The following is a 24865-nucleotide window of genomic DNA, read 5'->3' as shown; positions in this document are numbered from 1 at the left end:
TCATACAGAGAGACACCATGAAGAGCCTGGAGTTTGGTGAACTTTGTTGAAACCCCTCCTTCACTTTCCTTGTTGAATCCAATCCAGTCCTCATGTCCTCATGAGTTCGTTTTCATTTCCTAAATGACATCCATGGAAAAATAATGGGGAGAAAGGAAAGCACAATTTTACATTTGTATCTGACAGGTTCTGAAAGGGAGCCAGAGAATGTAGTTAGCATCCACAAATTATGGAATAAGGTATTTCCCATCTTCTTAACACACACAGCACTTCTAAGGGGCCTGCAAAAACCCCAGCGGCCTTTCAGTGTCCCACACATCTTAGCACACATGGATATTTACATCTCTCCTATCAAGAAACAAATATGCATGCATATCATTATTTTGGAGATGTAGCATGAGCACTTTGTTTGCAAGAAACAAATATGCACGCATATCATTTTGGAGATATAGCGTGAGCACTTACATTTTTTGCAAGAAACAAATATGCATGCATGTCATTATTTTTGGAGATACAGTGAATGCACTTTTCAGTTACATGCTCAAAATGTTTGGTAAACTGAAAGTGGTTGTCATTACCCTTAATTTCTGCAAGGAATAAGCAAGTATGTCCTGGTGGCACATTGCTACGAATAAAGCAGACTATGTCAGTGCTACGGGAGTTCTATGGAAAGCATGAACCACAACATGGTTTTTCCTGTCTTGTTCGTGATGCTTATTCATAACAGGAGAGAACAGAATATTGCCTTCATTCATGTCCTTGATTTATGATGGAATCCATAGGAATCTGCCATCTTGGGTGAATGAGCAATACCTAAAGGAATGTCCTGTATGATACCGAGCTATACCACCACCCAAAATATGACTTAGGAGACCAAGATTGCGATTTTTATAAAAAGCTCGTAAGCAATCATTGGTGTTAGTGGGTTTTTTTGTTTGTTTTTGTTTTTGACAGAGTCTCACTCTGTCACCCAGGCTGGAGTGCAGTGACATGATTTTGGCTCACTGCACACTGCAACCTCCATCTCCCAGGCTAAACCAATTCTCATGCCCCAGCCTCCCAAGTAGCTGGGAGTACAGGTGTGTGCCACTGCACCTGGCTCATTTTTGCATTTTCCTTTTAGTAGAGATGGGGTTTCACCATGTTGGCCAAGCTGGTCTCTAACTCCAGGCCTCAAGTGATCCACCTGCCTTGGCCTCCCAATGTGTCGGGATTACGGGCATGAGCCACTGCACCTGGCCAGTGTATGTTTGTAAGGTTCACCCACATTGTAGCATGTGTCAGTACTTGAAACCTTTTTCTGCCCGAATCACATTCCACTGTATGGATATGCCATATTTTGTTAAATCCGTTCATCAGCTGAGGGATGTTTGGGTCACCTCCACTTTTTGGCTATTGTGAGTATTGCAGCTATCAACATTACGTGTACAAATGTACGAGCTCTTGGGCGGACACATGTTCTCATTTTTCTCTTGAGTATATGCCCAGAAGCAGAATTGCTGGCTCATAGAGTGATGTGGTTTGGCTGTGTTCCCACCCAAATCTCATCTTGAATTCCCAGGTGTTGTGGGAGGTAATTGAATCATGGGGGCAGGTTTTTCCTATGCTGTACTCATGGTAGTGAATAAGTCTCATGAGATCTGATGGTTTTATAAAGGGGCGTTTTCCTGCACAAGCTCTCTCTTTGCCTGCCACCATCCATGTAAGACGTGAGTTCCTCCTTGCCTTCTGCTGTGATTATAAGGCCTCCCCAGTCACATGGAACTCTAAGTTCATTAAACCTCTCTTTCTTCTGTTAATTGCCCAATTTTGGGTATATCTTTATCAGCAGTATGAAAACAGACTAATACTTACGGTATGTCTTCGGTTAACCTTTTGAGGAAACATCAGACTCTTCCATCTCTGTATCTTTCCAATTTCAATCTAAATGGACTCGAATCTGACTCTTAGACTCCACTCCCATGGGAAATGTGATCTCGGCTATTATTGCAGTTCCTGTCCTCCCTAGAGTCTCCTAAGAATTTGGGTCACGCTCCATTTTGAGCCGATTTGAAAACTGGTCCATCATGGTCTCTGCCCTGAAAAGCTTCATTCTCATCCCACCTCCTGCCCCGGCTTCCAGCAGCCTCCCTTAAAATTCTGGGGATGCAGATATCTGTGCTGAGGCTGAGAAGCCAGAAGCCTGGAGACCAGTGTCCCTGGGCAGGTGCAGTAGAACCAGCTGGCCATGCACCAAAATTCCTGTGACCCTGGTACTGTGCTGTCTGCGCTGAGAGCTGGCCGCCTGCTTAGGCGTCCCTGGATCTTACACTGGATAACTGGATAAGTAAGAAATAATTATTTAATTGTTAAGCCACAGAAATTCCAGGGCTCATGTGTTACAGCCAGTCATTTCTCATGAACTAATACAGTAGATGGCTTGGATCAACCCCCTCTGATGGGATGCTGCTTCTCTTCTCGGTTGGTGGAAAACAATTTCCATCAGTCTCTCTGTGTATGTGTGTGTGTGTGTGTGTGTGTGTGTGATTCTCTCTCTCTCTCTCTCTCTGTATTCCTTTCCTTTCCCTTTCTGTCTCCATCTCCCCCGCCCCGACTCTTCTGGCCCCTCCCTACCATTGTAAGATAAAAGATCAGGTTGCACGCGGTAACGCACACGTGTAATCCTAGCACTCTGGGAGACTAAGGCAGGAGGATTTCTTGAGTTCAAGAGTCCAGGACCACCCTGGACAACATAGTGATACCTCATCTCTACAAAACAAACAAACAAACAAACATATTAGCTGGGCATGGTGGCACATGACTGTGATTTTAGCTGGTCTGGAGGCTGAGGTGGGAGGATTGCTTGCCCCCAGGAAGTCAAGGCTGCAGTGAGCTGTGATGGCACCACTTCTTTCTAGCATGGGTGACAGAACAAGACCCCCATTTCAAAAAAAAAAAAAAAGACACAACATCATCAAAAATAGTACTTAAATATAAAGGTTTGAATGCTTAAAAATCTCCCACAGCAAGCAGGCTTTAAAACTCCAAAATCTGTCTGAACACAGTGAGCATGTTTTTTTTTATGTCACTCTTCTCAGATCTGAAAGCCTGATGACAGGTGTACGGTGCTTTTGTCCCTTGCAGGATGCAGGGGTGCCACGCCTTTTTAGTGGAATCTCACTCTATGTACCCAGGCTGGAGTGTAGTGGTGAGATCTTGGCTCACTGCAAACTCTGCGTCCCGGGTTCACGCCATTTCTCCTGCCTCAGCCTCCTGAGTAGCTGGGACTACAGGCGCCAGGCCATCACGCCAGGCTACTCTTTTGTATTTTTAGTAGAGACAGAGTTTCACCATGTTGGTCAGGCTGGACTCGAACTCCTGACCTCGTGATCTGCCTGGGCTTCCCAAAGTGGTGGAATGACAGGAGTGAGCCACTGCGCCCGGCCTCTGTGAAAACCTCAGAGGCAGGCAGCATATTCCCTGCAGAACCGGTAGGTGGCGCAGCCAGATAAGCATTAACTAAATCACAGCTCACTCTCCCCATCAGAATCTAGAGGGTAACCCCAAACCTGAGAATTTGGTCAGGTCCCCACACACACAGGCATCATCATTCTTTAGCACCATTATGAAGGGCTCTTCTCCCACCGTTAAAGGAAACTAACACAGAGTCTTCTGAAACAGCCAGTCAAAAACTCTGTGATGCAGGAAAGAAAAAAAAAAGGATGATTACAGAATAAATATTTACATTTCTGCCTGTAACACAGACTCTGAAGCATTGGAATAATGAGGATTTGCACACTGCAAATGGGCATCAAAATCTGGCTTTAGACTTGAAAAATGAAGATTTGTGTCAAAGAAAAGGAACATTTCAAACACCACATTTATGTTTGACCCATATATATATGTATATACGTGATTTTAGCTGGTCTGATATAATATTTAATGTTATAATATATAATATATATAATAGATTATAATAGATTATATTATATATTTGTTTGTCTTAAGACAGAGTCTCACTCTGTTGCCCAGGCTGGAGTGTTGTGGAGCAATCTCGGCTCACTGCAGTCTCCGCCTCCTGGGTTCAAGCGCTTCTCCTGCCTCAGCCTCCCAAGTAGTTAGGACTACAGGCGCCCGCTTCCATTCCCCTGCTAATTTTTGTATTTTTAGTAGAGATGGGGTTTCACCATGTTGGTCAGGCTGGTCTCGAACTCCTGACTTCAGGTGATCCACCTGCCTCTGCCTCCCAAAGTGCTGGGATTACAGGCGTGAGCCACCGCGCCTAGCCAGTACCTTTATACCCTTCTGGAAACAGAACATGTTCTTTCCCCTAATGACACTGAATTATGTCAACAGTTCTCCCCCAAGTAATGCACAGGTTTAAATCACACGGGTGATTTCACCTGGCTGCCCCCACTATTTCATTTGAAAAAGGGACACAGTCATGCCTACGTGAGAGGCAGTGGCTCTATGTAAAAAGTTTTAACACACAGGAAACACCATTAAATGGTTAGTGACTAACCTGTATTTCCTGTTTTTGTTTCTTGTTTTTCCCAAATATCCCCACTGGCCTGAATGAGACCTCAGGGTGTCTCATTCTTACTTTATCTTACAATCGCTCTGATGGTCAAGAAGGTTGACCACATGGGAATTCTTAAATCAAGGCACATGATTGTTACAAAGAATAGACACCGAGGTGGGCGGATCACCTGAGGTCAGGAGTTTGAGACCAGCCTGGCCAATATAGTGAAACCCCTTCTCTACTGAAAATATAAAAATTAGCCAGATGTGGTGGCAAGTGCCTGTAATCCCAGCTACTGAGGAGGCCGAGGTAGGAGAATCGCTTGAACCTGGGAAGCGGAGGTTGCAGTGAGCTGAGATCGCGCCACTGCACTCCAGCCTGGGCAACAGAGTGAGACTCCATCTCAAAAAAAAACAAAAAAGTTGTTGTCAAATGTCCAGTGGATAAAGCCATGAGATCTTCTTGGTATGCCTGTCTTTTTGGAAAGGCATGGGGTTGAGACAGAGGGACAGCTTGTCTTAAAGGAATTAAAGGAGAAGAGTTAAGCTTGTTCGAACTTTTCTTCTCCAACTCAGCGTTTTCATACAAGGTGTCCTGGAGCAAGTATGTGACAATAATCTGCATCTGCTTCCACCCCCCACCCAGGATATTTTCTACTTTTCAGTAGGTTGGAAAGCCATCCTGAATAATGATTATAGAAAGTAATGTAAACTGGCTGGGTGCTGTGGCTCATGCCTATAATCCCAGCACTTTGGGAGGCCAAGGCAGGTGGATCACACAAGGTCAGTAGTTCGAGACAAGCCTGGTCAACATGGCAAAACCTCATCTCCACTAAAAATACAAAAATTAGCCAGGCATGATGGCAGGTGCCAGTAATCACAGCTACTTGGGAGGCTGAGGCAGGAGAATCGCTTGAACCTAGGGAGCGGAGGTTGCAGTGAGCCGAAATCGCACCACGGCACTACGGCCTGGGTGAAAGAGCGAAACCCCATCTCAACAAACAAACAAAAAACAAGAAAGCAATATAAACTCTCCTAGACTTGGAGATTTTGCCCCCTTCTCACAATTCAGACACAGACCATCCGTTTTTGTCAGGCAGCTACTCTCCTATCTACATAAAGGGCAAAGCTGTAAAATATGGATTGAAGTTGGGTCTCAACACCTCATAATTAAAGATCGTTTCAAATGTTAATTGAGAAGCCACAGATTTGTATGCAAATCATAACAAATCCCATATTCTGTACATAGCAGCCTGAGAAATAAAATATGATTGCATACAACTTATAAAAAAATTTTAAATGGAGACGATAAATTCAATCAGTACACAGTGTTTTTTTTGTTTGTTTGTTTGTTTGTTTGTTTGTTTTTTTCCAGACGGAGTCTCGCTCTGTCGCCCAGGCTGGAGTGCAGTGGCCGGATCTCAGCTCACTGCAAGCTCCGCCTCCCGGGTTCACGCCATTCTCCTGCCTCAGCCTCCCGAGTAGCTGGGACTACAGGCGCCCGCCACCTCGCCCGGCTAGTTTTTTTGTATTTTTTTAGTAGAGACGGGGTTTCACCGTGTCAGCCAGGATGGTCTCGATCTCCTGACCTCGTGATCCGCCCGTCTCGGCCTCCCAAAGTGCTGGGATTACAGGCTTGAGCCACCACGCCCGGCCAGTACACAGTGTTTTATAGCTTCCAAACACTGTATAAAGAAATTTATCGCCAGGTATGGTGGCTCATGCTACTAATCCCAATATTTGGGGAGGTCAAGGCAGGAGGGTCACTTGAACCCAGAAGTTGGAGATCAGCCCTGGAAACATAGCAAGACCCCATCTCTACAAAAAATTAAAAATGAGCTGGGCATAGTGGTGTGCACCTATAGCACCGGCTACTTGGGAGGCTGAGGTGAAAGGTTAGCTTGATCCTGTGAGGTCAAGTCTGCAAGGAACCATGACTGCGTCACTACACTCCGGCCTAGGTGACAGAGCAAGACCTTATCTCAAAACACAAACAAACAAACAAAAGAGAAAGCAAAAAATGTGTGATAATAATTCAACTTTTTCCAAGTGAAAAGGCCTTTCCTTTCCAAGACACGGAGGCAGGAAGAAATATTAACTTATGTGAGATGCCAGTTGAAACAGCCTACAATATCAAAAAGCAATGTACAGCCCTTAACAAAACTCCCCTGAAACCAATGCTGAAACCACTAGTCGACACAGAAATTCAGTTTGATTCGACTTAATTTCAACATTTTTTTATGTCGCCAGGCACGGTGTGGCTCATGCCTGTAATCTCAGCACTTTGAGATGCCGAGGCAGATCGATCACCCGAGGTCAGAAGTTTGAGACCAGCATGGCCAGCATGGTGAAACTCTGTCTCCACTAAAAATGCAAAACTTAGCCAGGCGTGGTCGTGCCTGTAATCCCAGCTACTCAGGAGGCTGAGACAGGAGAATCGCCTGAACCTGGAAGGCAGAGGTTGCAGTGAGCCGAGATCATGCTACTGCACTCCAGCCTGGGTGACAGAGTAAGACTCCATCTGAAAACAAAAACAAACCAAAAAAACAAGTTAATTAGAATGCATGGCCAATGTTGTGTTCCCCAACTCTGTTGGTTTTCATATTTTTTCCCACAAACTAAATAAAAATGAAAGCAAAGCTTAAAGCTAAAAAGCATACCCATTTAGACAATCTGGAAATATATGCTCATTGTTGAAACAACACTATGAGAGTTTGTGCATATTTCTTTGGTCGTTTTTGTCATCTGAATCTATGACTGACTGGTTCCCGCTCTGCTATTTTAGAAATAAAATGTCCTTTCTTCTGTCATTCATATGGTTTTGTCACCAACCCGTATTTGCTGGAATAAGGTAGTAAAAAAACATACACTAACGTTTCAACTCCCCATCAGCTCTGCTAACTTATTACTAGTTTTCACACATACTGAGTTTAATGAATCTGTGTTTTGGAACAAAGCAATTACCTTAGGAACCTAAGAGATGTTTCTGGCCGGGCGCGGTGGCTCACGCCTGTAATCCCAGCACTTTGGGAGGCCGAGGCGAGTGGATCACAAGGTCGGGAGATCGAGACCATCTTGGCCAACATGGTGAAACCTCGTCTCTACTAAAAATACAAAAATTAGCTGAGTGTGGTGGCACGTGCTTATAATCCCAGCTACTTGGGAGGCTGAGACAGGAGAATCGCTTGAACCCAGGAGGCAGAGGTTGCAGTGAGCTAAGATTGTGCCACTGCACTCCAGCCTGGTGACAGAGTGAGACTCTGGCTCAGAAAAAAAAACAAAAACAAAACAAAACAAAACAAAAACTAGAGAGATGTTTCCTTGTAAAACTACCCCATTCTAAAAAGCAGCTGGGTGATATCTGCTTCCCTGTAAAGATAACTCTTTGTAGTGTGAGCTCCTCTGTTCATAGATGAAAACTGCTGCACACCTAAAATGTTAGTTTAAATTTATTCATAGCATCGACATAAAATCCTAGCTATTTTACACAACACTGCCCTGGATCATCTTTGAAATAATTTGAGCAAATGGTAAAAAGACGTATCCCAAAGACAACAATCCTGGGAGGCTACAGAAAAGCAGAAACCATAAACTAAGGAAGTCAAATGCTTTTGAACCGCTTAGAACTCCTTTATCGGTTTTTGTCACTGGCTTTGTGTTTTGCCTAAATTAGCAAATATAGCAAGTCTGTTTATGCCTCAGTTAAGCTGTAGACTTAACCTCACTAAAAATAACACATTAGGAGAAACTATCAGAAAAAACAATAACTGTTATTTTGACACATGTCCACATCTCCACCCCAACACAAAGGCACACATAAAGAGGGACTGGACACAAATCCATACCACAAACTTGATTTGGTTTACAGACTTGATTTTGTAACCCAAATCTTTTTTGTTTTTGAGATAGAGTCTCACTCTGTCGCCCAGGCTGGAGTGCCCTGTGCAATCTCAGCTTGCTGCAACCTCCGCCTTCTGGGTTCAAGCAATTCTCCTCCCTCAGCATCCCGAGTGACTGGGACTACAGGCGCATTCCACCACGGCCAGCTAACTTTCGTAGCTGGGACAACAGGTGCCTGCCACCACACCCAGCTAATTTTTGTGTTTTAGTAGAGACAGGGTTTCACCATGTTGGCCAGGTTGGTCTTGAACTGCTGACCTCCAGCAATCCATCCACCTCAGCCTCCCAAAGTGCTGGGATTATAGGCGTGAGACACCACACCCGGCCAAATGAGTTTCATATAGCAAATTGTGAAAGCTGGTCACTGGATCACCTGAGTTTGAATTATTTTCAATATCGATGACCTAACATGCAGATCCAGGAGACAGAGCCAGGACCCAAGATTTTCAGTCCTCCAAAGGAGCCCAGGATTGTAAAGAATTTGGGCAAGTTTCCTCTGGTTAAAAAAACAAAATGCATGTTTCAGCATTCAAAGTGAAACAGAGGAAAAGCACTTATTATTCAATTACTTTAGGCGATTGAGTCAAGCCAGAGATAGACACGGTCCAAAAACTCTTGGGAAGGATGTTCCATCTTCTATATGGAATGCTGGACCTATCCCAAAGTTCTCCAGGGATACCCTGAAGAGTTGTAGCACATTCAAGAAAGTGCACACATTTCTTCAATAAACAGACCCAGAGAGAGCTGTCCACCTGGAGCAGATTCTGGTCAGCCCATGAGCAGCTCTTACTCACACAGATACTGAGCCAATCAGAAATGATAAAATCCTTCCAATACTTTGAATCACCCAGTAATGAATTGGTCAATAGGGGACTTTCCCTGCCCTCATCTGCCTGCCCCAGGGCTCATGGTTCATCTTGTCCATGAGTTTCTACATGCAACTATGAGCTAAAATAAAAACACACCGGCCCAGGCACGGTGGCTCATGCCTGTGAGCACTTTGGGAGGCCAGGCAGATCACTTGAGGTCAGGAGTTCGAGACTAGCCTGGCCAGCATGGAGAAACCTCATCTCTACTAAAAATACAAAAATTAGTTGGGTGTGGTAGTGGGTGCCTGTAGTCCTACCTACTCGGGAGGCTGAGGCAGGAGAATCACTTGAACCCAGGAGGTGGAGGTTGCAGTGAGCTGAGATTGCACCACCGCCCTCCAGCCTGGGTGACAGACTGAGACTATGTCTCAAAAACAAAAACAAAGAAAACCCAGATACACAGATTAAAAAGGAGAAGTCCTAATCACTCATAGTAAATCAATAGATTACTGTCCCTGTTAGAAGCTCTGCATCTCAGGAGCAAACAACCGCAAGCCATATATAGAAAGAGCATTTAGTAGTTCACACATCGTGATTTAGGAAGCAACCACTTCTCTGATTCTAAAATAATTCACTCTAGGGAGAGTGGCTGCACTGAAACATTGCCTTCCCACCGGATTGAGTTCGAGAAGTCAGTCAGGGATGAGGAAAATGAAGGATATGTACCTGACTGCAGGATTAAGCAGCAGAAACAGCATCTTATTTTTATTTTTATTTTTATTTTTATTTTTATTTTTATTTTTGAGACAGAGTCTCACTCTGTTGCCCAGGCTGGAGTGCAGTGGCGCGTTCTTGGCTCACTACAACCTCCGCCTCCTGGGTTCAGCATGTTGGCCAGGCTGATCTCCAACTCCTGACCTCAAATGATTCACCCGCCTCAGCCTCCCAAAGTGCTGGGATTACAGGCGCGAGCCACCGCACCCAGCCACTAGCTTCTAATAACAATAATTCTACTCTCTACTTCTATGAGCTCAACTGTTTTTTAGCTCCCACTTATGAGTGAAAACATGGGGTATTTATCTTTCCATGCCTGACTTTTTTCACTGAAAATAATGTCTTCCAGTTTCATCTGCGCTGTTGAAATGGGAGAATTCCATTTTTTATGTAAAGTAGTAAGATTACAGAATCATATGGCAGTTCTACTTTGAGTTTCCTGAGAAAGTGCCATGTGGTTTTCCATCCTAGCTGTATTCATGTACATTCCCACCAACAGTGTATGCGTTTCCGTTTGTCCCAATCCTCACCAGCATTTTTTACTTTTTGTCTCTTTGATAATAGCGAATCTAACTAGGACGAGTTGGCCATGAGTCTCTCTTTTTTGGGTGAAATTTGTATTCAGATCCTTTGTTTTTTGTTTTTTTGTTTTTTTGTTTAAGACAGAGTCTCACTCTGTACCCCAGGCTTGGCACCATCTCGACTCACTGCAACCTCCGCCTCCCAGGTTCAAGTGATTCTCCTGCCTCAGCCTCCCAAGTAGCTGGGATTACAGGTGCCCCACCACCACACTTAGCTAATGTTTTGTATTTTTAGTACAGACAGGGTTTTGCCATGTTGGCCAGGCTGGTCAGGAACTCCTGACCTTAGGGGATCCATCTGCCTCAGCCTCCCAAAGTGCTGGGATGACAGGCGTGAGCCACCACGCCTAGCCCCTTTGGTAATTTTTAAATTGGATTACTGTTTTTCCTCTTGAGTTGTCTGAGATCCTTGTAATTTTAGAGATTCATCCCCTGTCAGATGAGTAATTATTGTCTCCCAAATATTTGTAAATCTTTTCTCCTATTCCGCAGCTTGTCTCTCCACTCAGTTGATTGTTGCCTTTGCTGTGCGGAAGCTTTGCTGGTTTCATATAACCCATTTGTCTATGTTGGGCTGTGGTACCCGTGCTTTCGAGTTGTGGCCACAGAAGTGTGGCCTGGACCAAGGTCCTGAAGCATTTCTTCCTCTTTTAGCTTTAGTCATCTCATCGTTTGGGGTCTTATATTTCAGTCTTTAATTCACGTGGAGTGTGTTTTTGTGTATGGTGAGGGATGGGGGCTAGTTTTATTCTTCTGAGTACAGTATCCAGTTGTTCTAGCACCATTTATTGAATAGAGGGTTCTTTTCTCTGTGTACATTCCTGCTGCTTTTGTCACAAGTCAGTTGGGTGTAAATCCATGTTTCTTTTCCTGGGATGTCTATTCTGTTCTGTGTCTTCCTACATTAAAAATCACATTCTAGGCCAGGCACAGTGGCTCATGCCTGTAATCCCAGTACCTTGGCAAGCCAAGGTGGGTGGATCACCTGAGGCCAGGAGTTTGAGACCAGCCTGACCAACATGGTGAAAACCTATCTCTATTAAAAATACAAAAAATTAGCTGGACGTGGTGGCGGGCTAATCCCAGCTACTCAGGAGGCTGAGGCAGGAGAATCACCTGAACCCGGGAGGCAGAGGTTGCAGTGAGCCAAGATCGTGCCACCACACCTCAGCCTGGGTGACAGAGCAAGACTCTGTCTCAAAAAAAAAAAAAAAAAAAAAAAATCAAATTCTATTTGTGACAAAGGAATCGTGGTGTATTAGCTCTGACACCTGCCTTATACCTTTCCACCTGGATGTTCTTTCTGCTCTTGGCTTCACTGTGGGTGTCCTATAAATCGTACAGACAAAATTAAGTTTAACCAACTGTCTGCAACTTTGGTGTTTCTTCCCCTGAGGAATTCCCCTGAGGAATACCAACTCTTCATGTGCAGAGAAGTGGAAGTATAGAAATTCAATTATCCCTCTTCTCTCAGCCGATGAACAGCTAGAGGCTGGAAATGCAAGTTCAATTGAAAGTTAGAAGCTGCCGCCCTGGGAATGTGCGCGCTATCGCTGCTGAGCGGGGACCTTTTCATGCAGCACACTGACAGTTCACCGTGTGGGCACGTGCACACACACACACATACACACACATGCGCGTGCGCACGCACAGACACGCGCACACACACACACACAGGCGCGTGCGCACGCACAGACACACACACACAGGCGCGTGCACACGCACAGACATTAATACAGGCGCTGCGGCGCTACTATTGCGACACATTATTACACAGGCGCTGCACACGCATAGACACACACACACAGGCGCTGCGTACACGACAGACATTAATATAGGTGCGGCAGCACGCATTGCAGACACGTACACATACAGGCGCTGCGCGACGACAGACACACAGTTGCAGGCGCATATGCATACATACATTACACATTACGCCAGGCGCTGTGGCGCGACGCGACAGACACACGCGGCGCATTTCATTGCATTAATATACGGGCGCGGCGGACGCACAGATTACATTACTATTGCCAGGCGCGACGACAGACATTGCGGCGCCAGGCGCGACGCGACAGACACACAGACATTACCACATTGTGGCGCCATGCGTTCATATCGCAGCGCACGCACAGACACACACACACAGGCGCGTGCGCACGCACAGACACACACACACACACACACACACGCTTGATTTCCTCTCTAAAGTGGCAAGAAGAAGCTGCCTGGCTGCAAGCCCTGCTGGCATGGGTCATACCATCCACAAAACTCTTCCCTTGCTCCCCACTTTTGCTTGAAAGCCTTTCACAGACTGCAGATTCAAGGGAAAGCCATGCCAGCCACCCCGCTGTCTGCTGGGAGACCCTGAGGTGGGCTCTCCTCTTTGCCCTCAGCAGGAAGAGGGTCTCCTCCCTCCCACCTGTGTCATCTGGGGGAAGAGCTGTCTCTGGAATGGAAACACTGGGAAGGAGGGTGCAGAGGACAGACTGCATCACCACTTTAGTGCTTGACGAATTCCTTTCCCCCAGACCCGCACAGCCCTCTGATATTGTGGTACATTTTCCTGGCATCCTTACTCAGCTGCAAATCCATCCTAGACCATAGCAGGGGAGGCTATTTTTACCTGGGTCAGGTCGTATCTTCTCCTTTGTTCCTGTTTCTGAAGGTCAGGAATGCCTTACCCTCGGGAGCCAGGATCTCAGACAAAGGCTCTCCAACCCTGAAGCTCTTTCTGTCTCCCAGAACCGCAGGCATCGGTGCTGGGGTCACTGCATGCAGGTATATAATTTTCCCTCAGCAGTGCGTCACTGCAGGCAAGCCAAGACTTCTACCAGGCATCGGGGACCAGCTCCTGCTCACCGGTGTTAGGGGCCACAGGTAGCAGAGACAAAAATCAGGGCATGAAAGGCCCGAATTGTGTATTTGCTGGGAAACTGGGTGGTCCCCGTTCTTCCATGTCATGGATTCCTGGTGCAAGCCCTACACCCCTGTCCAACACCGCCAGCTCCCTCCCTCCCTTAAAGAGAGTATTCAGGATGCCCAGCTGGGGAGGAACTACCTCCTTTCCCGATAATTTGGGCTCCTTCGGCCTTCTGTGCTGTGCCCTGACCTGTTCGTGTCTCCACCACACATCAGCCCTAAACGCAGCTCACGCTTCAGGAAAAATGTGTGTGCACCCACGTGCCGCAACGCCTGTCTCTCCATTCCCCAGGGCTAAGCCCCAAAGAGTAAGAGACAAACGTGGTGTGGAGGGCTTTCTGTGATGCAAGGGCAGAAACCTGGATTCTTAAACTAAGGCGTCTGTGTGCATCGCCCTTTATCACGGGACTGTGAGTCTCACACCAAGACGTCTTCCTCACCCCTTCATCACAGAACCCAGTCGCCCCCTTCCCCTTATGTAAGCTGGGACTCTGGGCAAGGGTGTTTGCTTTTTTCCTGCCTGGACCCATCCTGCTTGGTGAGGTGCAACTTGAAACCCCCTTCCCTGTACAAGAGACAGACAGAGAGAAGGGGCAGCCTCTCTCCATTAGCACCTTCATTCTTTGATGAGAATATCGCAGCTCACCCATACCGGGGTGCAGGGTGAGAGTGAGGGAAAGAGGAAAGAAAGGGGACTCCCAAAGAAGGGGTGACATGCAAGACCAGGACGAGACAGACATCCACCGCTGCGCTGGAGGGAGGGGACCGGGGAAAGCAGAGAGGTGGGAGGGGTGATGGAGAGGCGCGCAGTAGGGGACGCCTGCTCTCCCCGCACCCTCCCCATCTGCAAAGGGAGGCCCCCCGCCCAGCGCCGCAGCCCCTCCCCGCGCGCTCGCCCCCGCGCCTCCCTCCCGCGCCCCCCGCCGCCGGTGGACGGCAGCGCGCTGCTGCCCGCGGGGCTGGCGTTTCCACCTGTCACCGCGCCGCCGCCGCCCCAAGTTTTCGGGGGACTTGCCCGGCGCGCCGCCTTCCTCCTGCTCTCCCCCATGGCCGCCGCCCCCTCTTCCCGGCCGCCCCCCGGGGCCCCCGTGCGCCCCGCCCAGCCCCACGGCCGCCGGGCCCGGTGAGCGCCAGCAGCTGGGGGCACCCGGACGGTGGGAGCCCCGCGCGCAGCCGCCTGCACCCGAGCGCGCCGGCCTCCGAGCAGCCACCACTGCCACCACCGCCGCCGCCGAGCAGCCACCCAGGCAGCGTCTGTCCCGGGCACGGAGCATTGCGGATGCGGCGCGGGGCCGGCGCGGGGCTCCGGGCGCGCTCGGGGGTCGTGAGCGCCGCGCCCCGCGCCCCCGCGCGCCCCCCGCCCTCCCGCGCGCCCCGCTGGGGCCATGCAGTCTCTCATCTCGCCGGTGACCAAGGCGATCCTGGTGGCCCTCTTCATCTTCGCCATCCTCCTCATCCTCTATGTGATCCTATGGTACATCTGCCGCGATGTGGACTGCGACCATGGCATCTGAGCGCCGCGGACCCCCGGGGTCGCCACGCAGGGGGCGCCCCCAGCGCCGGGGCCATGGGGACTGAGCCGTCCCGCAGTGCCCCCCAGCTCAGCGCCCGCGCCCCCTACTCCGGGCCCCGCCGCCCGCCCTGCACCTCCACCGCCTCCTGGCCTTGACCTTCAGGGACGCACCGGAGAAAGCGGGTGAGTGCGCTCGTGCGGGCGCTTTGGGGGGCCACGGTTGGGGAACCCCAACTTCGGGGAAGGAGCTGAATCCGGACGCGGGACTGAACCCGAGGATTCACTGAGCCCGGGGCTCCCCCATGGGGCACGGGAAGCGGCAGGTGCGCGTGCAGAGGGGTGGGCGCAGGTCCTCCCGTGCCCCCTCCAGGTCCGTCCCACCCACCCCGTGGGCGCCTTGGGTTCGAGAAGCATAGGCGCTCCCGCCTGTGGCCGCCACTGGTGCAGCAGAACGCGGGTTCTCAGGTGGGTCCGCTGCGCTATGGCACACCAGGCGCTATCAAGTCCCTAGCCCTCTGCTTCGGCGATGGGGACCCTGCACTCAGGTCCCCTATAACCTCCACGGACAAACACGGTGAGCACGGGGCTAGGAACCGAGCGAGGGTTATCCACGGCCAAGGGACACCTCTAGGGAGCAATGGAAAACAAAATTTAAACCAGGTCGGAAGACTGTTTGCCTTTCTCACACTTCCGAGCGCCCCCAGGGAAGCCGAAGCCTTGGGGGTGGGGGGAGGAGGTGTCCTCCAAAGTCCTCTGGCCCCTGCTCCAGAGGGGAGAGGGACAGATGTGACAAGGATGAGGCTTTGCCCTACACCAAGCGTGCCGGGCAAGTTTGGGACGGTGAAGCAATCTGTGACTTAAATAAATATCTTCTTAGCCAGAAAAATGCCTCCCTTTGAATATTTCTCTGGGAAATAAATAAATAAATAAAACGGTGAGGAAAAACACCCAGTTTAGATAGACTGCCAATTGATGCGTGGGTATGGCTTCCTTTGGTAATCAGGGCAGACAGAAGCTGTTTGGGGGCTCACTTCGGATTTGAGGGAGCTCGGCTTGGTGTTATTTATGTTCATGGATTCCTCTCAGATTAACAGTTTCCAGCCACTTATGGGTTAAGGAAACTAAAAATCCTGGGAATTTTTTTTTTTTTTGGGTCCAGGATAACCTATGGATTGCTTGTCCCAGGAATCTTTGGAAATCCAATGGGACTGCAAATGTCTGATTTGGGATGGTTAGGGTGTGAGTGTGAGTGTGACTGTGTGTGTGTGTCTGTTTTCTGTAGTTAAAATTGGAGTTGACACAGTGAGTGATTCTGCAGCACCTAACTCATGTCCACAGACAACAGTGTCTGCAAAGGTGGCGGGGGGCCAGGGGGCATTAGGGGGAAGAGACACCACTTTCAGAATAACAGATATGCCCTGAGAAAATGAAAACATTTGCAAAGTCCCCCACATTCTCCATTAAAATACCTTCTCATGGGACTCTGTGGCTGGGTATGTGTATTACATCTCCCAAGATGCCAAGTTTGTCTCTGGAATTTGTTGCCTCTCCTCAACCTGGCCCCCAACTCCCAGGTCACGTACCCAAATGTACCATTTTTACAGCTCAGTCCGAAAAGACTCTCTGACACCAGAACGGACCAATATTTTTGAAGTACTGCCTGTGCTCCAGGTATTAAATTAACTGAAAAGAAATATTATGAAAATCCAAAATGGGACGCTTTGCAGATTATTCCCGGCATAGAAGAAAAGGCTACTGGAGATTCACACAAGCACATCCCACCCAGGGGATCCAAAATTATGCCAAGCACATACCCAGTGGGCTAGTCGAATAGGAAAAGGAAGATTTAATCCAAGAAGCCTGTTTCTCAGGTTAGGATTTGGGAAGAAACAGGGTTATAGAGTCAGCCACTAGCGGGGCTTGTCTGGGAATGATATGAAAATACAGTTGCAGCTGAAACTGGATGTGAGCCGCTAACCAAGCTCACCCTAAACATGATAGCTGAAGTCCTATTCACATCTGATAATTCCCTAGGGCTTGTACATTCTCAGCCTCTCTTGGATTATTTTTTTACATAAAATTTCCATTCCAATTGAGCACTGTTTATTCAATTTCCCAGAGAATGCCTTCTCATAAATTAGAAACTAGCCATCTACATATTGATTCTATGAATGATTACATTAAATTTCCTGCTTAATAGTCACTGCCATGTCTGCTGAAAGGCTCATCACCAAATGAGAACAAAACGCAGGGATTCAGAATTCAAATGGCAGGGCGCTCACCAAGTCACCAAGTGAACAGCTAATTAACGCTCTTGGAAAAGAACACTCACCCCCATCACATAGCCTTGTCTCCTTCCCCCAGATAGACAAGGCTAGAACCAGAAAGAAACCTTTAGACAAAAGGAAATCACAGTAACTCATGTCTGTGTAGCCTCCTGTGTAATCTACAAAAGCCCTTCCCGTGCAGTGTTCCTCCAAATCTACGCCACTGTCCTGGGAAGACGCCAGGTTGGTGCTAACATCCCTGTTTCAGGTACACAAACCAAGGCAGGTAGAAGTGCTTCTTGCCCAAGGTCACACAGCAAGTCAGTGCAGAGCTGTCACAGTGACAGCAGACTACCACTTGGAGCTTTTGGCTACAGATTGGGGGGCATTTCTTTCCACGCGTGTGACTCTTCTCTGTGGTCCTGTTTTATGTCCATCAGTGCACACTGACATCCAGCAGTTCTCCAAGGGAGTCCTTAGATCATGGTGACCATTTGGGTATTTCTTTTCTTTTTTTTTTCTTTTTTTTTTTTGAGATGGAGTCTTGCTCTGTCACCCAGGCTGGAGTGCAGTGGTGCAGTCTCGGCTCACTGCAACCTCTGCCTCCCAGGTTCAAGTGATTCTCCTGCCTCAGCCTCCTGAGTAGCTGGGATTACAGGCACGTGCCACTACGCCCGGCTAATTTTTATATTTTTAGTAGAGATGGGGTTTCACCCATGTTGGCCGGGCTGGTCTCAAACTCCTAACCTCATGATCTGCCCGCCTCAGCCTCCCAAAGTGCTTAGGATTACAGGTATGAGCTACTGCTTCTGGCCCGTTTGGGTATTTCACACCTAAAGAAGATGTGAGTATCAAAACAGCAGCATGGTCACTCAGGATGCTTTCCTGGAACCTAGAAAGATAAGCCCTGACTGGAAAAAAGGACAATCTCAATTAAGCTGGGAAGAGCATGATGACACAGAAACCTGTCTGCTATTATCTTAATTTTCTATGGACAACCCACACATGCAAGGGTGGTTATGATTACTGTCAAAGACCTACAGTTTCCTATGAATAACAATTACACCTAATAGTTGCTGAGTCTTTTACTGAACACCAGACCTGGAGTGAAGATAATATTATATACATTGTATTTTACCCTCCTGACAGCAACATGAATATAATTAGTATCCCAATTACACAGAAGGGAAAAATAAGGCTGGGAAAAAAAAAAAAAAAAGGTTATGTAACTTCCCCAAGAATAAAAGAAAAATCTCAATCATCAGTAACGAAGCTTTTACCAACGGACCTGTGGCACACATGTGTGTTTATGGGGTGTGTGTGTGTGTGCATATAAAATCTCACATATATTGCAGTGGTATTACACAAAAGTTTTAAATTATATTTCTACTTGCAGCTCTCCTTTAGGGTTTAAAATTAATCATTCTCTTTAAAGTTTTTTAAAAATTGATTATGGAATAACTGCTAATTATCTGTTTCTAGATGCTGCTCACACAGGTTTCCATTTTTAAAACTTTTTATGTATTTTTTTTTTTTTTAAGACAGGGTCTGGCTCTGTCACCCAGGCTGGAGTGCAATGGTGTGATCTTGGCTCTCTGCAACCTCCACCTTCCAGGCTTAAGCAATTCTCATGCCTCAGCCTCCTGAGTAGCTTGGACCACAGGCCTGAGCCACCATGCCCAGCTAATTTTTGGACTTTTTAGTAGAGACCTCATTTCATCATGTTGGCCAGGCTGGTTTCGAACTCCTGACCTCAAGTGATCCACCCACCTCGATCTCCCAAAGTGCTGGCATTACAGGCTTTTGATGTATTTTTTGATATTGACAATCAGTCATAAAAAATTTAAAAAGTCAATTCAAGAGTTTTTCCATATTTTAGAAGTTGTCAGTTATATCCCTAGAATAAGGAAAACTCTTTTATTTTGTAAGAGGATCTTTATATATATATAATGTGTGTGTGTGTGCGCTTTTTTTTTTTTGAGAAGGAGTCTCTCTCTCTGTTGCCCAGGCTGGAGTGTAGTGGCGCAATCTTGGCTCACTGCAACCTCTGCCTCTTGGACTCTAGCAATTCTTCTGCCTCAGCCTCCCGAGCAGCTGGGATTACAGGCTTCTGTCACCACATCTGGCTAATTTTTGTATTTTTAGTAGATATGGGGTTTCGCCATGTTGACCAGGCTGGTCTCCAATTTCTGACCGCAAGTGATCTGCCTGCCTCAGCCTCCCAAGGTGCTGGGATTACAAGGGTGAGCCACCACACCCAGCCAATATATTTTATGTGTTCCAAACTGTAAAGATTTTTATGAGTCTAAAAAAAAAATGAACCTTAAAGCGAAGATGCTGAAAAACTGGCCCTAAATGCATTTTTTCTTGGGATCCCATGTAGTGTGAATCCCGCTCCTAAAATCTCCCTTTTATGGTTTTGGCAGCTTCCGAATTGAAGGGGCAGGTCCCCCAAGGGGCAGAGAGGGCCTCCTGGAAACGTCAGCTTCTGTACAAGAAGAGTTGAGGGAAGAGGGTAAGTTAGATCTGTAATGAAGCCTAAGATGTAGCAAGACAAAACATCTAGACACCATAATGAGGGACAGTTGGTGGCAGTGATGAGAGAGATGTGGTCAACTAGATGAGAGAGAACTTTCTCAAGCTGATCGTTAAAGACAGGGTGGGCACGGCGGCTCACGACTGTAATCCCAGCACTTTGGGAGGCTGAGGTGGAAGGATCGATTGAGCCCAGGAGTTCGATACCAGCCCGGGCAACATAGTGAGACTCTATCTCTATAAGAAAAAAAAAGTAGGGGCCAGGCACGGTGGCTCACACCTATAATCCCATCACTTTGGGAGGCTGAGGCGGGCAGATCACTTGAGGTCAGGAGTTCCAGACCATCCTGGCCAACATGGTGAAACCCCGTTTCTACTAAAAATGCAAAAATCAGCCAAGCATGGTGGCACACATCTGTAATCCCAGCTACATGGGAGGCTGAGGCAGAAAAATCGCTTGAACCTGGGAGGTGGGGGTTGCAGTGAGCCGAGACTGCGCCACTGCACTCCAGCCTGGGCAACAGAGTGAGACTCCATCTCAGAAAAAAAAAAAGAAAAGAAAAGAAAAGAAAAGAAAAGAAAAGAAAAGAAAACAGGCTGCCTCAGAAGTGGTCAGAGGTGTTTGCCTTGTTGTGTACACTTCCCCAAGGGAAGTGTAGCAGGGAGGAGAGACGAAGAAGCAAGTGTTTGGGTCATAGGACTTCACACTCAATAAGAATATTTACATACCTTTCAAATTTATATCACTGGGGAAAAAAAAAAAAAAAACAAGGTTCTTTTGCAGAAGAAAACATTTTGGAATTCAAGATAAGTGACGCGGGGGACAAAGAATTGGGTTGAAAATCTCACTGTTGCTTTCAAAGCTGTTCTCAGTTAATGAAGATGGAGTCTGAGAATGTGGCTCAGGTTATTGAGATGCTCCTTAACGATTCTTCTCCTCCTTTACCCTAAAATTAAGATCCTTTTATATCTCCTCTTCTCAGGCCGTGTTCCACAGATGTTCATATTGGAACTTGCCTGCATTGCAGATGTCTGTAAAAAAAAAAAAAGAAAGAAAGAAAGCAGGGGGAGAGGGGAGGCAGAGGCTGAAAGATAATAGAGAATTGCAAGGTGCCAACAGAGAAGGAAAGACCAGTCTGGCTCTTACATATTAGCTCCGTGATACTCTGAGCTCCACAGTGTCAAGCTAAATCCCATTTAGAAGGTGAAGTAGGAAATAGATGTGGATTTGGAGTAGGAGGGACAGTACTGAGGCCTGACTCAGAGAGCTGGGTCCTTTCAGGATGTGGGAGACACGAAACGGAGGGCTCCTAAGGGGAAGAGGAGGCTGCGTTCACTTTCACGCACTTCCCAAGGCAGCGTGTCAGGCCGGGAAGCTGTACAGTGGGAAGAAGAATCTGTAACAGCGCCTCAAAGCAGGAAAACAACACCGTACCATAAGCCAAACCCCCTGCTGTGCTTTCTGAGTAATGCCATTTCTAAAAAGATCATGTTTCCATGAGTTATTTTTTCCCCTCCGCCGATTTGGTCTAGCAACATGTAAAGTGTAAATTCAAGGGAAACATGAGTGAAATAGAAAGGGTGACTTTGGAGGTACCTACAGTCAATGCAGTGCTGGGGTGGGGCGTGCTGACCTAGAGGGCGATATACCCCCATCTGAGAAGGGTCCCAGCGCCCTGCTGCTGTCTCACAAACCTGAGCGCTTCCTTACCGAAACTGTCCCCAGAGGCAGGATCTTTCAAGAAATGTTGTCCTTGGTCCTTGTCTTGCATCCTTAGCTAGGGAGCCTTCCAGGCAGAGGCAAGGATTTTTGGAAATACCTAAGCCTCCTTCAGCGCCAAGTCTGGGGGATAACTTTAGAAGCCAATTTAATCAATATGGCTTTTAGCTCAAAATAGCGCCAGCGTAAGGTAAGGTCTAGACAGGCGCTTGGAGGCAATTCTGAAACAGTTCCAAAAATAGTTTGAAGCAAACTGGGCCCTTTGAATGAGTAGCCTGCCTACTGGAGGGAAGGGATCAAACTCACTTGTGTGCAAAACCTCAGGTGCAATTTCTGTTGTAAACTCTCCTCGCTCACCTCCTAACTAGGACTTTTCGGGTGTGGGAGCAAGATGTATACATTTATTGAATACCTACTGTGGATTTACGACAATTTTATGCTTTTATTACGAAACCTTTGGATAGGCTGTTATGTTTTCTTCTGGGGAAGGTGAAAACTGTCTGTAATTATGTGCTCTAAAAGCTGTCCATGGCCGGGCGCGGTGTCTCACGCCTGCAATCCCAGCACTTCGGGAGGGCCAGGCTGGCAGATCACTTGAGGTCAGGAGTTCGAGACCAGCCTGGCCAACATGGTGAAACCCCGTCTCTAGCAAGAATACAAAAATTAGCCAGGTGTGGTAGTGCACACCTGTAATCCAAGCTACTTGGGAGGCTGAGGTGGGAGAATCACTTGAACCCGGGAGGCAGAGGTTGCAATGAGCTGAGACCGTGCCACTGCACTCCAGCCTGGGCGACAGAGCGGGACCCTGTCTCAAAATAAATAAATAGTAAATAAATAACTTTCCACTAGCGATCTCAAGGCCAGGGTGCCCGCGGTCAGCGGTGGCTATTTTTCATGTCATTGTACTATCTCTTACCATCTGACCAGGCACCCTTCCATTCCGTCCGCCTACCCCTGTCTCTGAGTCATCGGATGACTAAGCATACCTATGCTTTGGTTCTGTTGGCGTGAATGCAGTGATTCAGGTCAGAAGTGAGCCCACCATACAGAAGGCTCACGAAAAGATCCTCGGGGAAAATGGACGGACATCATTCGTGAAAGAGAAAAGCAAAGTATCCCCAAAACCGACCCATTAATGGTGGTCTGACACAAGGCATTGCTGCATTACTCTTCATTGCTCCCTCATTCCCATGTGTGTGAAGTGTGACTATAATTACGATGAAAGCTAAATGAATTAAATATGATTCTCTTTTTTCTTTTTTTTTGGAGACAGGGTCTCGCTCTGTTGCCCAGGCTGGACATGGTGTGATCTCAGCTTACTGTAACCTCCTCCTCCCGGGTTCAAGTGATGCTCCTGCCTCAGCCTCCTGAGTAGCTGGGACTATAGGCACCCACCACCACACCCAGCTAATTTTTGTATTTTTACTAGAGATGGGGTTTCACTGTGTTGGCCAGGCTAGTCTCGAATCCTGACCTCAAATGATCCGCCTGCCTTGGCCTCCCAAAGTGCTGGGATTACAGGCATGAGCCACCATTCCAGGCCAATTTTCTTTAATATCTCATCTTTTAGTATGACACCGATGGACAAGTCTAATGGGAATTACAATAACATGGAAATTGGATCTTTCCTACCGTCAGCAAAAATGTCAAGACCACAAAAGACAAAACAAAAAAAAAACTAAGTGAATAAAATAGTAGAGACAAACAGAAATATGAGAACAAAGGCATCTTAAAAAGATGCTTAAGAAAAAAACTTTGGGGAGACCAAGGCAGGCGGATCACTTGAGGTTCAGGAGTTCGAGACCAGCCTGAACTCCAACATGGCTGTAGACACAGGCCAACCCTGTCTCTACTAAAAAAAACAAAAACAAAAAATCAGCTGGGTGTGGTGGCAGGCAATCACCTGTAATCCCAGTTACTCAGGAGACTGAGGCAGGAGAATCCCTTGAACCCAGCAGGTGGAGGTTGCAGTGAGCCGAGATCTGGTTCAAGTGATTCTCCTGCCTCAGCCTCCCGAGTAGCTGGGACTACAGGCATGTAACACCACACCAGGCTAATTTTTGTATTTTTTGTAGACATGGGGTTTCACCATGTTACCCAGGCTGTTCTGAAACTCCTGGGCTCAACTGATCCTCCTGCTTCAGCCTCCCAAAGTGCTAAGAGTAGAGGTGTGAGCCACCCTAACCATGGCAAACATCATTTCTTTTTCTTCTTCTTTTTTTATTTTTAACTGTTTTTTTGTTTTTGTTTTTGTTTTGAGACAGGGTCTCACTCTGTCGCCCAGGCTGGAGTGCTGCAATGGCACGATCTCAGCTCACCGCAACCTCTGCCTCCTGAGTTCAAGTGATTCTCCTGCCTCAGCCTTCCGGGCAGCTAGAATTACAGGCATGTGCCACTGCGCCTGGCTTAATTTTGTATTTTTAGTTTTGCCATGTTGGCCAGGCTGGTCTCGAACTCCTGACCTCAGGTGACTCACCCACCTTGGGCTCCCAAAGTGCTGGGATTACAGGCCTGAGCCATCCTGCCCAGTGCAAACATCACTTCAGTATCCCCTTGCATCCTTCAAGGGCTCTCCGTCTGGGGACAGATGGTGGGGCAGTAACCTTCAGAAGTGCAGAGACACAAGGGTGCTTTCCTCAGGGGTAGGGGAGGTGAATTCAACCAAGAACACGACTCGTGAGGAGGAAGACAACTGCAGTGTTGGAACCACCAACCATAAGTGGCTATTGAGTATGGATTCATTCAAGGCTTGAATATTTATTTTTATTGAGCTATAATTGATTTAAACATAAACAGCCACGTGTGGCTGGTGGCTATTCTATTGGATAGCACAGCTAGAATTGTAATCTATGTGCTGTTTGATTCATTCATTGTATTAGTTTGCTAAGGCTGCCATAACAAAGGACCACCAACTTGGGGGCTTCAACAAGGGACGTTGATTCTCCTGGAGTCCTGGAGGCTGGAAGTCGGAGATCCAGGTGTGGACAGAGCTGGTTCCTCCTGAGGCCTCTCTCCTGGGCTTGGAGACACGGTCTTCTCCCTGGGTCCTCAGAGGATCGTCCCCCTGTGTGTGTCTGTGTCCTCATCTCCTTGTCTTATGAAGTGTCTTAGTGCATCTCAGGCTGCTATCACAGAATACCATAGACTGGGTGGCTTATAAGCAACAGGCATTGATTCTCCCACAGTCTTGGAGGCTGGAAGTCTGAGATCAAGGTGTGGGCAGGGCTGGTTCCTCCTGAAGCCTCTCTCCTGGGCTTGGAGATGCCGTCTTCTCCCTGTGTCCTCACAGGGTCAACCCTCTGTGTGTGTCTGTGTCCTCGTCTCCTCTTCTTTTAAGGGCACCAGTC

General features: G+C 47.6%; 1 long non-coding RNA gene across 2 annotated transcripts in view; it reads left to right on the top strand.

The window, feature by feature from the left end:
- Positions 1–24865, top strand: part of LOC116272347 — a 47457-nt gene that overhangs the window by 13884 nt on the left and 8708 nt on the right. The window contains exon 3 of one of the 2 annotated variants that reach the window (XR_004181058.1): positions 6751–6799. The exons of the other annotated variant lie outside the window; for it this stretch is intronic. This is a non-coding gene — a long non-coding RNA (uncharacterized LOC116272347). Of the gene's footprint in view, positions 1–6750; positions 6800–24865 lie in introns of those variants that run through there. 2 annotated transcript variants of the gene reach the window in all.

The sequence above is a fragment of the Papio anubis genome, chromosome Y (assembly GCF_008728515.1).
Source record: "Papio anubis isolate 15944 chromosome Y, Panubis1.0, whole genome shotgun sequence".
Lineage (NCBI taxonomy): Eukaryota > Metazoa > Chordata > Mammalia > Primates > Cercopithecidae > Papio > Papio anubis.
This window is presented reverse-complemented; position numbering and strand designations above follow the sequence as displayed.